Genomic DNA, 12,853 nt, shown 5'->3' on the forward strand with positions numbered 1-12,853 from the left:
TATATATATATATATATTGATTTGCTATACAACAGGCAAAAAAGGACTATAGCTCTTATCTGAAGAAAATGGAGGAACCTACAATTGGTGCTTGGATCAAGAATTTTGCGCAATGTACGAGAAAATCTGAAAACCATTTGACATATACATATATTTATATAAAGGAGACATAGGGGAGCAGATACAGAGGAGAAACGCGTAGTGATTTAGTGGTGAACCACTGAAAGGGAAAGGACTGAGGCATGTCTTGGACGTTGATAGCAAAGGTACAACTCATACTTTTATATTTATGCGTGTTGTAACGTTGTTAGAGGTGCCATTTTTCTTTGCATGGGACACTGTCATATAGTTGGTTTTTGGTTGTTTGGCTCTTGCAATGTGGCAGACGTTGGGAGAGAGATATTGTTATGGGTTGGGACTGGGACAGGGAGGTGGATTTTGTTCAAAATGTACAAATGAAAAATCTACAAAATCATTTTTAGAAAAAACATTGTTGGTCACACATTGTTGGTTTTGGGCTTTTGTTTATTTGTTGACAAAAAGAAAAATAATAAGTGTAAGGTAAGGGTACTTTATTGACACATACACGTTGGGAAATTCATATTTTGCATTTAACGCATCCCTCAGGGGAGCAGTAGGCAGCCATTTACAGCAACCGGGGGACCAACTCCAGGTCTGAGCCAGTGCCTTCATCAAGGACACTAAGAACCTAGTGCATGCTATTTGATGGTGGATTCAAACCGAGAACCTTCTTCTTGGGAGTCCACAGTGCTAACCATGCTGCCTCTTTCTTCTTGATTTTTGTGAAAGCGCTATTCAATTCGAGTATGGTTTGTTTCTTTGATTGCAAAAAGTAGACAAGGAATTTGGCACAACTGGACTAATTTCCCCTTTCACCAGGTGTTTTAGTTTATTAGTTCATAATGTGGTAGACAGCCCCATTTAATTCAGTGTTCAATGAAAGGAGCAGCATTAGCCTCGGCAGCTAATTTCCAGCTGTAGTCCCTGGCAGCTGACAATAGCTATCCTAAAATAACTTTAACAAATGTAAATAAATTGCACACGCACACACATCCAAATGGTTTGAAAGCACAAATGGATGCCCATTCTCTGGGGATTTTGTGTTCCGGTAATGCTGCAAGTCACTAAATAAGGTTTATGGGTTTAATTTAAAGGAAAATGATTAAACTATAAAATGTAAATCACAACATCATGGAGTGAGTTGTATGAGATCTAGCAGACTAATCATGTCTGAGGGGCGGGGGGGGAGGGGGGTCCTAAATACATGTGATGATAGAGAGAGAGATCAGCGGGTGCATGAATCATCCAGCTGCATCTACACAAACTGCACTTGAAGTAGGGTAATTTGTCAGGTGTAATGTTGGCACAGTTCAGTATGTTTCTGAACTACTCAGACAGATGGGACTTTTCTGTGAGCACCGATGCCTCATCTATAACGTACTGAGCTGCCGGAATCTCTGCCAGTCCAAAAATGTTTCCGGGTGCAGCTCGAATGAAGCAATAAACCAAACATCAGATATGATGTTCAGGGCTGCAAGTAATGACAGTCCATCACTTCTTCAGCCCATTCTATTGTTCTGTTAATGATACATTGTTGTTGAGAAATGATGCCAATCAGCATGTTCAAATTGGATAAGCTGATAATGGAGATGTTAAGCATTTTGCTTGATACGTTAATTAAACAGTTGATTAATTAGCAAAAGGATTGATGAAAAATATGTCATATTTATTATACTTTTAGACTAATGAAAGACAAAAGCATAACAAGACCTGTAGGCCATATCAGAGCTACAGTGCAGAACTGTGTTTCTGTGTTAGCATCACTTAAGCCTGCTGATAGCCGCCAGTCACTGTCAAATTTTGTTCTGGGATTAAAAGAAGAGGCTTCAAACCATATAGTCAAGAATTAAGCGTCGAAGCCTTTAGTCATCTTGGTCAAGCTTTAAAACATTGGATCCTAAATTTCCCATAGTGCAACTTCAAACCATCTTTTGGGTATACCACCCATGCCTGGTACAGGAACAAGTCCGTTTCCAACATCACTGTCTATTTCCTAGTTTAGCTGGTTTTGCATGTTTACCCTCCGTCATTTTAATTGATTTTCCATGTTCCAAGTATGAGATGTATGCTCCATATGAAGCAATATTCCCACAATTAAACATACATGTAGCGTCTTCGGAATGTGCAGTAATTTTTTCATGGAAAAAACTCAATAATTGACTGAAGTCAGTGGTTTTGTTGTTAAGTCACAGTGAATAACGTTACAGTGTTGGATTACAGTCTAACTCTCAGAGGGATTTGATCGAATTGGCATCTCAGACTACAAGGTTAAAAACAAGCTTTTCTCTCTTCCTGTTCAGCCAACAAAAAGGAGCCGCTTTCTGGACAGGTGAACCAGCGGTGAGAGGTTTAGGGGGGTGCAGAGAGTGTTGTCTGGATATAAATTACATATTCCAAGTCTTTGAAGTGGCTTAGTCTTGGGAGGGCCCAGTAGGAGCAACACAGAATCAGACTCATGCCAAACTGAAAAATCACACAGAGCTGGGCTCTTTCTCTTATTCATCTCAGCCCCCCTCCCCCGGTGTTATTGTCCTGCTTCCTCTGTGAGTTATTATTTGTAAATTGTTAGCTGTAGCTTTTTTGAAAATGTATTTTTCATTGATTTGGATATTTGTGTCATAAAGAGCTTAAGTAGTCTGGAATTAGTGAGAGAGGGCTGTTTGTTAAATGATCTCTGTGCCCCCTGGGGTATAGACCCAAATCTATTTGGACATGGGCTTAGAGCTTGTAAGCCTATTATTCCCATCTGATTCAAAAACACCACATTGTGCGTGCAATGGTTAAATTGATTGCATTCAATTATGTTTTCTACCTCATGCCCACACGGCCAGGCATAAACATAAACACATACTTAATATGTGTGAGTGTGTATGCATATGTGGATGTCAGAGCTGTCCTTTGTGTTGCTACATGCTTTCAAAGACGCATTCCATCTCTCACAAACACACACACACCAACACACACAAACACACACACACATTTAGAGCCAGTACCTGTGGCCTGCGCTGACTCCCATTGTCACAGAGAACAGAGCTGAAGTCTAAGCCGCAGATGAAAGAGCGTTGTTTGCTTCACTGTGATTGGCTCTCTTGGCGCAACAATGATGGCTCTGCATTGCTCTTCCTTTTTTTTTTTCACACTCCCACATGTTGAAAAGGAATCTGAATTGGAATGAATTCAAGGGAAAGAGTTTAAAAAAAATGCGTGTGTGCCGATAAGACCAAAGCCACGAAGCCTGTCTGGGAGGCTGCGTCCTTGTCTCTGCAGCCCCACTGACGGACACACTGAGGTCCAAACAGCTGTTGAGCTGACTGGCTTCAGACGCCAGATTCACAGAATTCAATAGGGAAGACTATGGAGACTCGGCTGAAAAGGGAAGGGAGAAATTGAATCCTTTGAGGTTAGGATTGTGAAGTATAATGGGGAAAAAGGCTCAAAAGATGGGTTGCCTTTGAGGCTGGCAGGGAATAACCAGTTACTGAGTTACAGTTACTGCAACGCCCACCCCCCCTCCCCCAAGCCTCCCAAAGTCACTGGCAAAGTGATATATTTTACCCTTTTAAGTAATCTCTGTTGGACGCATTATTCTGTTCAAGTGTGAAAACCATCCTAACGTGACTGCCTGCCGTCACTGCAAATTCAACATTACTGGCTATTGCTAATTATATGCGCAGAAGAAGTAGCCTTTTTCTTCACTTCCCGTAGTCCTTTTAAATAATAAGCTTCAAATAGTCAGTCTATTCAGTAACTACTAATGTTAATCCTCTACCATTTCATTTCTTTCTCCAACTTATTGGAGTGTGAGATGTATGCTGTATATAAGGAAATATTCCCACAATGAAATAGAAATGTAGCCTCTCCGGGATGTCATTGGTGCCCCCTTGTCCTCCCTCCAGGACTTGTAAACTGGTAGGATCAGGAAGCCGGCAGAGAACATCACCAAAGAGCCCACACATCATGCACACACTCTCTTTAACCTCCTCCCCTCTGGCAAGCGCTACAGATCCCTGCACACAAAAACTACCAGACATATGAACAGCTTGTTTCCCACTGCCATCACTCTACTGAACTGCGGATACAAGGGGTCATCCCCGCTTTGGCCACTCACCCACTTCTTTACACATTACACACTTATCATTCCATTATGCATCTGAAATTGCCTGCTGGAAATTCAATTTCCTTGCGGGATTCATCCCAAAAGGATCAATAAAGAGCAGTGTATCTTGCACAGTACTTTGCTCTGTACACTTTGCACTTTGCACTACATCCCACTCCATGTGAACTTGTCTGGTATTATGTCTTATTTCTAAATTTGTATATCAAGTTGATATGTGCCTATTTTTATATTGTTGTCACTATTGTACAGTGTGTGTCTATATTACTGTTTGTCTTTGCTTACTATGACTTGTCTGTTTGTTGATTGTAAAGAGTTAATACCTGCCAAAGTCAAATTCCTTGTGTATGAAAGTATACTTGGCCAATAAATCTGATTATATTTCTCATGTACAGGTCTTTTTTTTACTAAACATCTCATAATGATGTAAGGCTTTTCTTCGTGTAGCCAGTATTTTGCTGAATGCAGTATCCCAGGCTAAGACGCTGACACAACAGGGTTTAATTCATTTAAATATACTGTAAGTATAATGGAAACAAAGGTAAAGGGATTGGCCGCCTATGAGGTTGGATGGGAGTAACCTGTCACATAGTTACAGTTACTGCAATCTCTGATGGGCTCATTATTAGCGAAGAAGAAGTATCCTATTCCTTCACTTTACAACTAATTAAATAATAGGCTATATGGAAAATATGAACACAACGCCCAGTCGTGATAGCGTAGCTGCCTGTTTTCTTTACATACCTCCAGGCACATTGTGCAGATTGTACATGTCTTTTCCGCTGCCCGCTAGCTATAATCCTATAAATCTCTCCTGTTGATGTACCTGGGTAGCTCACGAGGTTGATCGTGCGCCTGGTGTGCAAAGGCGCATCCTTGCTGTAGAAGCCTTGGGTACAATTCCAACCTGCAGCCCTTTAGTGTATGTCATTTCCCCTCTCTCTTTCCATATCCTTTCTTCAACTGTCCTGTCTAATAAAGGCCTAAAATAATCTTTTAAATAATGCATCTCTCCTCTTGTGCACTCAGAGCAGCAGCTGACCCGCTGTGGACTGTGAAGGCGAGAAGATAAAAACACTCTGTGCTCTGTGCAGAGAAAGTTCTGACAGCTGCTGATTGTGAGGAAAGACAGGATGGACATCAATTTTCTTGAATCAAGCAACACAAAAGTAAGTAGAAATCCACCTGCACGCGTGAAGCTACGAGACCGAAACACAGAGTTACGTTTGGCTCTAACATTTAACACAACATCAGTGATTAGGGTTAATAGTTTAATGCTTTGTGTTTACAGGCCATGAAAGGGAATGAATACACAATTAATATAGACTGTCAACAGTGGAAATCTTCCTCTGGTAAATTGTTTTGATAGCTGCTCACCTCAAGCTAAATGCAGTGCCTGAAATGGGCCAACACTCACCAGTAAGAAGCAGAAGCACTTCTGATTTTTGCCCACATGTTTACCCCTACATTGAATTGGTATAAACAGTATTAAAGGCTGATATATATACAATTATATGTAAAATGAGACATTCAGCACCCCCATAGAGCTCTATGGATGGAAGGATTCTTTGTTTGATGACCACAATTTCATACAATGCGACGATTCCTCTCCTCCGTGACAAGATGAAACAGGCTCCCTGGATTGAATTGTCGAACGGTCGACTATTAAGGGCTACCCATGCAAGATATTCGTTTCAATAGAAATATATTAAAGAAAAAAGCAAGGATCACGTCATTGACCTGCTCTGGTCAAATGCTGCCACCGTTTTTGGTCCAATTCAGATGAAAAATGGATGTTGGGTGTTTTAGTGAGGAACTAAGTGAATCCAGCTTCTTCTTGCTGATCACTCCAAAGTTTGCCCTACATTTCCGTAAGAAAACTGTGGTCATCCCTTGTACTGGCTCTATGATAAACTTGTAATACAACCACTAGAACCCCCCCCCCCCCCCCAGCTCATCAGAGCCTATGGGGGTCCCAGTCAGGGGGAGGATGTCATTCCGCCTCTTGTCTCAGCCTCGGCTAGATAAATGGCCCTGCTGTGGAACTGTGGGATCCGGCTGTTATGCAACTCAACATGAATATTTAATCGCCGGCTCTCCACAAACACCGATGAGTCGGGATGTTTGGCCTCCGAGGACAAATGTTGGGATGGCACGGGAAGCCGCAGCAATGCCAGCACTGATTTGTCTTTGCATGCTGTGAGCTGCCAGTCTCAGATCAATAGTGAGGTCAATGATTTATGAAATAAACATGGCAATATGGAAGGTTTATTAAAGCCACAATACGCATCTTCCCTCTTCGAAGAAAGAAGCGTACTGTCAGTCCCGACCTCCTCCCCCGTCATCTGGCCACACTTCCATTCCAACACCTGACAGTCATGTTGATGAGCTGTCATCTATCCGGAGGCTGAGCTAACAGCATCTGCACGGCTCAAGCAACAGACGGCGAACACAACCCATCTGCAATTAAGAAAAGTGAAGCTGACATCCACCATGTTTTTCAACTTTTACTTCCTGTGACTTTACTTTTCTTATCTGCATTCCTTGTCGTCCTTGCCATAGTCTGCATGGACGATGTTTCAGTTCCGGGAAAGTTACGGTTTTATCGGAGGTTCCACCAGATGTCCCTCATTTTTGGCCGGATATCCGTTACCTTCCTCTTTCTTTGTGTTGGTGTTCTACACTCCGGTGGATTTAACAGGGAATAAGTCATAAGAAGTAGATGTTATAACTACCCAGACCTCCCTCGGCAGGGCTGGGGAGGAAGGTCTGGCAATGCCATGACTTCATCTTCTTATCACAATATCTGGCAGCTTATTTGAACCATGCTCAGATTTTCTTTCAGTTTTTTTTTTTTACTTGTTGATTTTTTATGCCCTCTCTCCGATTACATTAGACCTCTCTGTCTTGCTCGGTGACACAGTGGGTGTGCTATGTGGTGGGAGGTTACAGTTATTTTTTGAAACACTCACCATGCACGCTGGTAAGAACAAAAAAAAAAAAGAGTGTGGAAAAGCTGACCGCAGGTGGCGAAGAACCAATCTCCAGGGTCACCATGACTTCTATAAGGAGAGACTTTGCATTTATAATTTGGAACTGAGAAATGCAAGGCGGTCCTTCGCCTCTGACATTATCGTCAAACCAATAATAATACATTGGTCCTGGTTGCTGCTGTCGAAAGACCAACGACACTCCTGCGTCAGCAGCCTCCAAACCTCTTTCCCCCAGGTGTGGTGTTTGGGTCTGTGGGACCTGTTTTTAATGTTTGATAAAAGATAATTTGTGCTATTTAGGATTTCATTTAATTCATCTAACTTATTTTCAATGACTGCACACGATACACCCCCCGCTAACTATTACATATGACGTGTTCAAGTCTGGTCCTGAGTGTATTTGAATGTAGTTGCTGTGAGACTGTGTTGTATTTCTGCACCTGCTATTCTCACACAAGGTTACGCAATTGTTACATTTCAAGCGCTTTCACCTGTTCTGATTACGTTCTAAGAAATCAGATCTTAAAATAAGAAATTAATTTAACCTTTTTTATTTAAATTGAATATCATTTTTTTCTCACAAAATATGTGTATGATCATGGGATCATAAATGTGATCTCTCAAGGGTAAAAGGCACATGTGAACCGTAAATGTTGTACATATCATTGGTAATTGAGATAAAGTAAACATCTGTTAAGTGGTTTTACATTTTTTTTAAAGCCTAATAATATGATGGGTCCACCAGACCCAGGAACATTGGCTGTGTGACAAAAATATGAACACCACACAAGGGTTATAAATGTTGTGTGTGTAGCTACAGTTAAAATACAGTTGCCTGTATAAAACTCTCTAACACAAATCTGCACAGTCTCTGCACAGCCGGGACCGAACCCGGCCCGAGCCCGACAGGCATTAGCCGACCCGAGCCCACTTTCCACACACACAGACCCACACACACTGAGCTCTCTTAAAGGAGCCGCAGCCATCCATTTTACAACAAAAGCCCGACCCAAACCTGACCACAATTTCTAAATATCTGTCCGAACCCGGCCCGGCCTGGCCCGCCGGGACCTGTCGGGCACCCATTCCTTAGTGTTGCACAATGTATCGTTTGATCTGTCCTGGCAACAACTTTGAGACACCTGTCCTCTGACCTCCAAGCATTCTCATTAGAGACATCCGAGACATGGCAGGTCCACTGTCCCACTGCCAGCGGAGACTGTGAACCACTCCAAAGGATGAACACGTCGGCAAAAAACAAGATGCTGATGAGGCGTCCTCTCAGTCCCGACGATGAAGATATTCCAGCAGGCGTCTTGGCCTGGTGCCTTGCTCTGTCTTTTGTTAAATGAGTCTCTCCCCCAAAGTTTTATTAATTAGTGTAATTAAGTCTTTTTTGACGAGTTACTGTGAAGTTGGGTCTGAGGTATTTTCTCTCATATTTCAGCCACCGCTCAGTGCTAATGCCACACAACATTAATAATGCTAATTAAGCACTCTGACAGTTAATTTAAGATAATTAATACAAATACTAATATTAGATGGCACACAATTGGTGCCAGGCAGAGTGAAACCACCAAATACCTATTTCACACATGCCAAAGGACTTTTTTTCAGGAAGCAGGGGGTGGGAGGGGGACAGAAAGTCAGCTCCAAAATACCTGCATAGATCTATATTTCACAACTGGGCTGTCAGAATTTCAAATGACTTCTAAAACTACAGCAATTTCTCTGCCCAGGAAGACGCAGCTGTCAGGAGCGCTTGCTCGCTGCTCACTTCAGCGCTGCCCGGCGTTGAGGACTTCACATTCCAAAAGTTCATTACATTTTTGCCCATTAGGTCTGTTTATAACCCTGTACTTTTTCATCTGCTTAATGAGCAAGTTGCCTCCCCCTCCATATAGAAATACAAAAGCCCTTTTAAAAAATGACGGTTATGTCGTATCGCGCGAGGGCTATAACAGGCGATCCAGATGGCCCATTTGCCGTGCAGGAAGACGCCTTGGCTCGCTGGAGACAGAGGGGGAATAAGTCACTGTCGCCGCCTTAACTACCAAACACATTACCTCTGAAGTATATGCCATTTAGAATGCCAGGCTAATTTTTAACATCTCCAAGGCCGCTTAGCTTGATCCCCACTGCTGAAGAAGTCCAAAAGATTAACACAGTGCGCTCGGTGAATGGTCCGTCTCCTGCAGTCGATATAGCTTAGCTTATCTCAGGAGTGGTGTTTGCTAGGAGCCCCCGGAGCTATTAGAAGCACTGAGCTCCTTTTTCACAGCAATGGCAGACAGAGAAGCTGTAATAGATGGTGACTGCTGTGTAAATAAAGACTAGTAAAAAAGGGTGGACAAAAAATATCCAAGCTGCTTGTTTTTAAAGATAGGAGAAGGCCCGTTAGCTATAAGATGCCAGGGGCTCAATTAAGAACATAACCTTACATAGAACATCTAAACTCTACATCACCTGTCAAAGTCACGGCCCGCAGGCTTAATCTATCCCCTCGCAGATTTTGATTCGGCCCACATATCAATTAAGTGTTGTTAAGTGTGTCTTGTTAAGTTTGTTACGTTAAGTCACTCATGTCTAGTCTTGTTGTGTTATTTCTGTTTGTTTTTTTTTAAATTCACTTTCCCTCTCGTTTCAGACCGTGACTTCCTCCCTTTGTATTTTTCCCAAACTCATGTATAATAAGGTCTCACTTGTCTTGTGCCAGTTTTTCTTGTTCGGCCATGTGATAGTGTCGTCAAGTGTTCTAGCCAGATCCTCATTTAACCAGGTTTTTGATTATGGTTTTTGTGAATTTGTTTAATACTCCAAGTGAACACTTTTCTCTGTTTTATCTTTTTGCCATTTAAACATTTAGTTTTAACTTCAACTACTGTTTTTTGAGTCGTGCATTTTAGTCCAACGGTGTCATGTCTAAGGTTGTTACATGAAAGGTTCACAACACATTTTGGCCCACCTAGTTTTTAACGAGTATTCAGTTTTTGGAGCTTTTCCGATGTTTGTGTTTCCTTTTTCTGAAGTTTTTGATCTTTTTTAGACAATTTTGTTGATTTGAACGGTGTTTTTCTTGTCCTCTGCAGATTTTAATCAGGTGCGCATATTAATGAAGGTTCCCTTTAAGTTTTGGCCCATCCCATTTATGGCCACAACCTTTGAGTGAGAAAGTTATATGAGACATGCAATAATACTGTCAAAATATTCAAAATGTTCTCATGAATAAAAAAATGTCAATAAACTCCACATGTCTGGCCCTTGATGTGATTCCCATTTTCCAGTGTAGCCCTCAGCGAAGTTGAGTTTGACACCCCTGCTCTACACCCTAACATGAGAAACATGCATTAACAATGCAGACAGGAGCCGGTGTGATCCGAGCATTAGCGGGCACTTGTATCACATCTGCCTCACTGCACACTACTTCCCCTGATGGGTATTGAACCTAGGATTGGAAATTGTCTTATTTATCTCCTTCTGACCTCCTCCCCAGACACTTTTCTTAACCTCCGCTCACAGTCTTAATTGAATGAGCAGCAAAGCAGAGAGAGAGAGAGAGAGAGAGAGAGAGAGAGAGAGAGCGTGAATGTGTGTGTGTGTGTGTGTGTGTGTCTGTCATCTGGATGGCTGCATGCATGCCATTAGGTAGGTAGAGTTTATTATCAGTCTCAGGCGCCGTCCCGCTGTGGTTAGTGTTTCCTTAATGAGGCTGGAGAGCGCCGTGGGCCAAAGCTCGTTAGCCAGGCCCTGGGGTTAATGTGTGATAGAGTGGCTGGCCAGCACACTGGTAAACAACACAAACCTTAACCTGCAGGGGTCATGCATGGACGTGCATTTTGTTTTCCCCGATGTGACACAGACACCGCTCAGGTGCAAAGAGTTCAGACTGCAGCTGTGGATTTCCTTGCGAAGAGCGCTGGAATTAAAAAATAAAAACATTTCGAGAAAATAAACAGCGGCAAAGCCCACAAACATGAGTCAAAATGACAGATTGCTAACATTACACTTGGTTTGTTAAAGAGCACACAGGCGTCACAAAACTCTGACTGTGCATTCACACTGCATGCAACATAATCAAGATGTCCATCAACAACAAGCTTGTCAGAAAAGAAAAACATGACAACTGTTCAACAACACAGTAAGTTTTTATGCACACTATATGGTCCACTATTATTCCAAATATGACAATATTTCGAATTTGATACAGGCCATGTGTCAGGGTCTGCTCAGTTGGTAGAGCGGGCGTACACAAAGAGGTTTTACGCAGACATGACTGAAACAGTCTGACCTGTAACAATTTCCTGCGTCCTGCGTCTGATTTTCTGATGTGAGATATTCTGGATATTCGAGTTTTAAAAGCATTCTTTGGACATCTATACAAAGCATGAGAAACATGGGTCTCAACCTGGGTTTTTACCACAGTTTACTGCTCATAGTCAGTTATGTGTGTTGCTATGGTTACTGCATACAAACCAGCCAGCCAACAGTTTGCGGACTGCTGTGGACCTGGAAGAGAGATGCCTTTTATTTTATTTTGTTTAAGATTATTTTTGGGGCTTTTCCACCTTTAATTGATAGGACAGTTAGGTGAAAAAGAGGAGAGACAGGAGGAAGACGTGCAGGAAATTGTCACAGACACGACTCGAACCCTGGACCTTCGGAAGTATACGTGTGCCCGCTCTACCCAATGCCCAACCCGGCCACACGAGCCAACCTCTTCAAGAAGCTGGTTGAAGGAATGAACGAGGGGAGCTGTGTTCGCTCGGTCCAACAAGTCTGCCACTGGTGAACATCTTTGAAAAAAACATATTTTGCAAAGCTACATGTAAACTGGACTATTAGGGAATATTAGTACATTTACTCATAGTGGAACATTCACTTTCATTAATGTTTTGAAATCAGGACGCAGTTTGAGAGCGAAACGCCTAATGAAGATGATGGGAAGGGTAGGCTAAGCTAGTAAGAAGCGGTGCTAGCGGTCACACTCAACACAATAGAACGTAGCCTGCGAACCAGCGTTTCTGTTGATGAATCAAACTTAATTTTGCAGCTGTACAGCAGCAGCCGCTAGTCCAGTTTGCTGCTAACAGTGACTATGAAGAGCCGAGCAGCAGCCCTGAGCCCACAACTCCAGAGTGGGCAGGTAGGATATCTCATTGAGTGAATGTTATATGAACTGACATTCATATTAATGAAGAGTATGGTGTTAATTATGAAGGGTATGATGCCTTGAGATAATCAATAATCTCTGCTGATTCAGCATTAAATTATTGAAACTGACTTGATCAGAAAGCTTTGTAAAAAGAGGTGATGTGTGCTGAGATTTAAATGCCGATATATAAAATGGGATGTAGTATCAGAAGCAGCTGTATCACAGTGTGTGAAGAAGAAAACATGATCAGAATAGTTACAATATAACCACTTCCTATGCCCACATTACTAGCAGTGTTGGGCAAGTTACTCTCAAAATGTAATACTTTATAGTTTACTAGTTACGGGCATTTGAGAGTACTCAGTTACGTTAAAATATTACTGTTTTTGGATTGTTATGCGTTACAATACTTATGTGTTACTTTTGAGTTACTTTCACCAAAAAGTGGGAGTTTGACTTGGCAGCTAGCTTGTGAATTTCACTACCGGATCAATAAATTATTATCTTTATACT

General features: G+C 42.0%; 1 long non-coding RNA gene across 1 annotated transcript in view; it reads left to right on the forward strand.

Moving 5' to 3' along the window:
• LOC117952201 overlaps positions 1 to 12,488 on the forward strand; it is a 17,779-nt gene extending 5,291 nt beyond the window's left edge. The window contains exon 3 of the long non-coding RNA XR_004658339.1: positions 12,478 to 12,488. This is a non-coding gene — a long non-coding RNA (uncharacterized LOC117952201). The remainder of the gene's footprint in view (positions 1 to 12,477) is intronic.
• The last annotated feature ends 365 nt before the right edge of the window (positions 12,489 to 12,853 follow it).

The sequence above is a fragment of the Etheostoma cragini genome, chromosome 10, assembly GCF_013103735.1.
Source record: "Etheostoma cragini isolate CJK2018 chromosome 10, CSU_Ecrag_1.0, whole genome shotgun sequence".
Taxonomy (NCBI): domain Eukaryota; kingdom Metazoa; phylum Chordata; class Actinopteri; order Perciformes; family Percidae; genus Etheostoma; species Etheostoma cragini.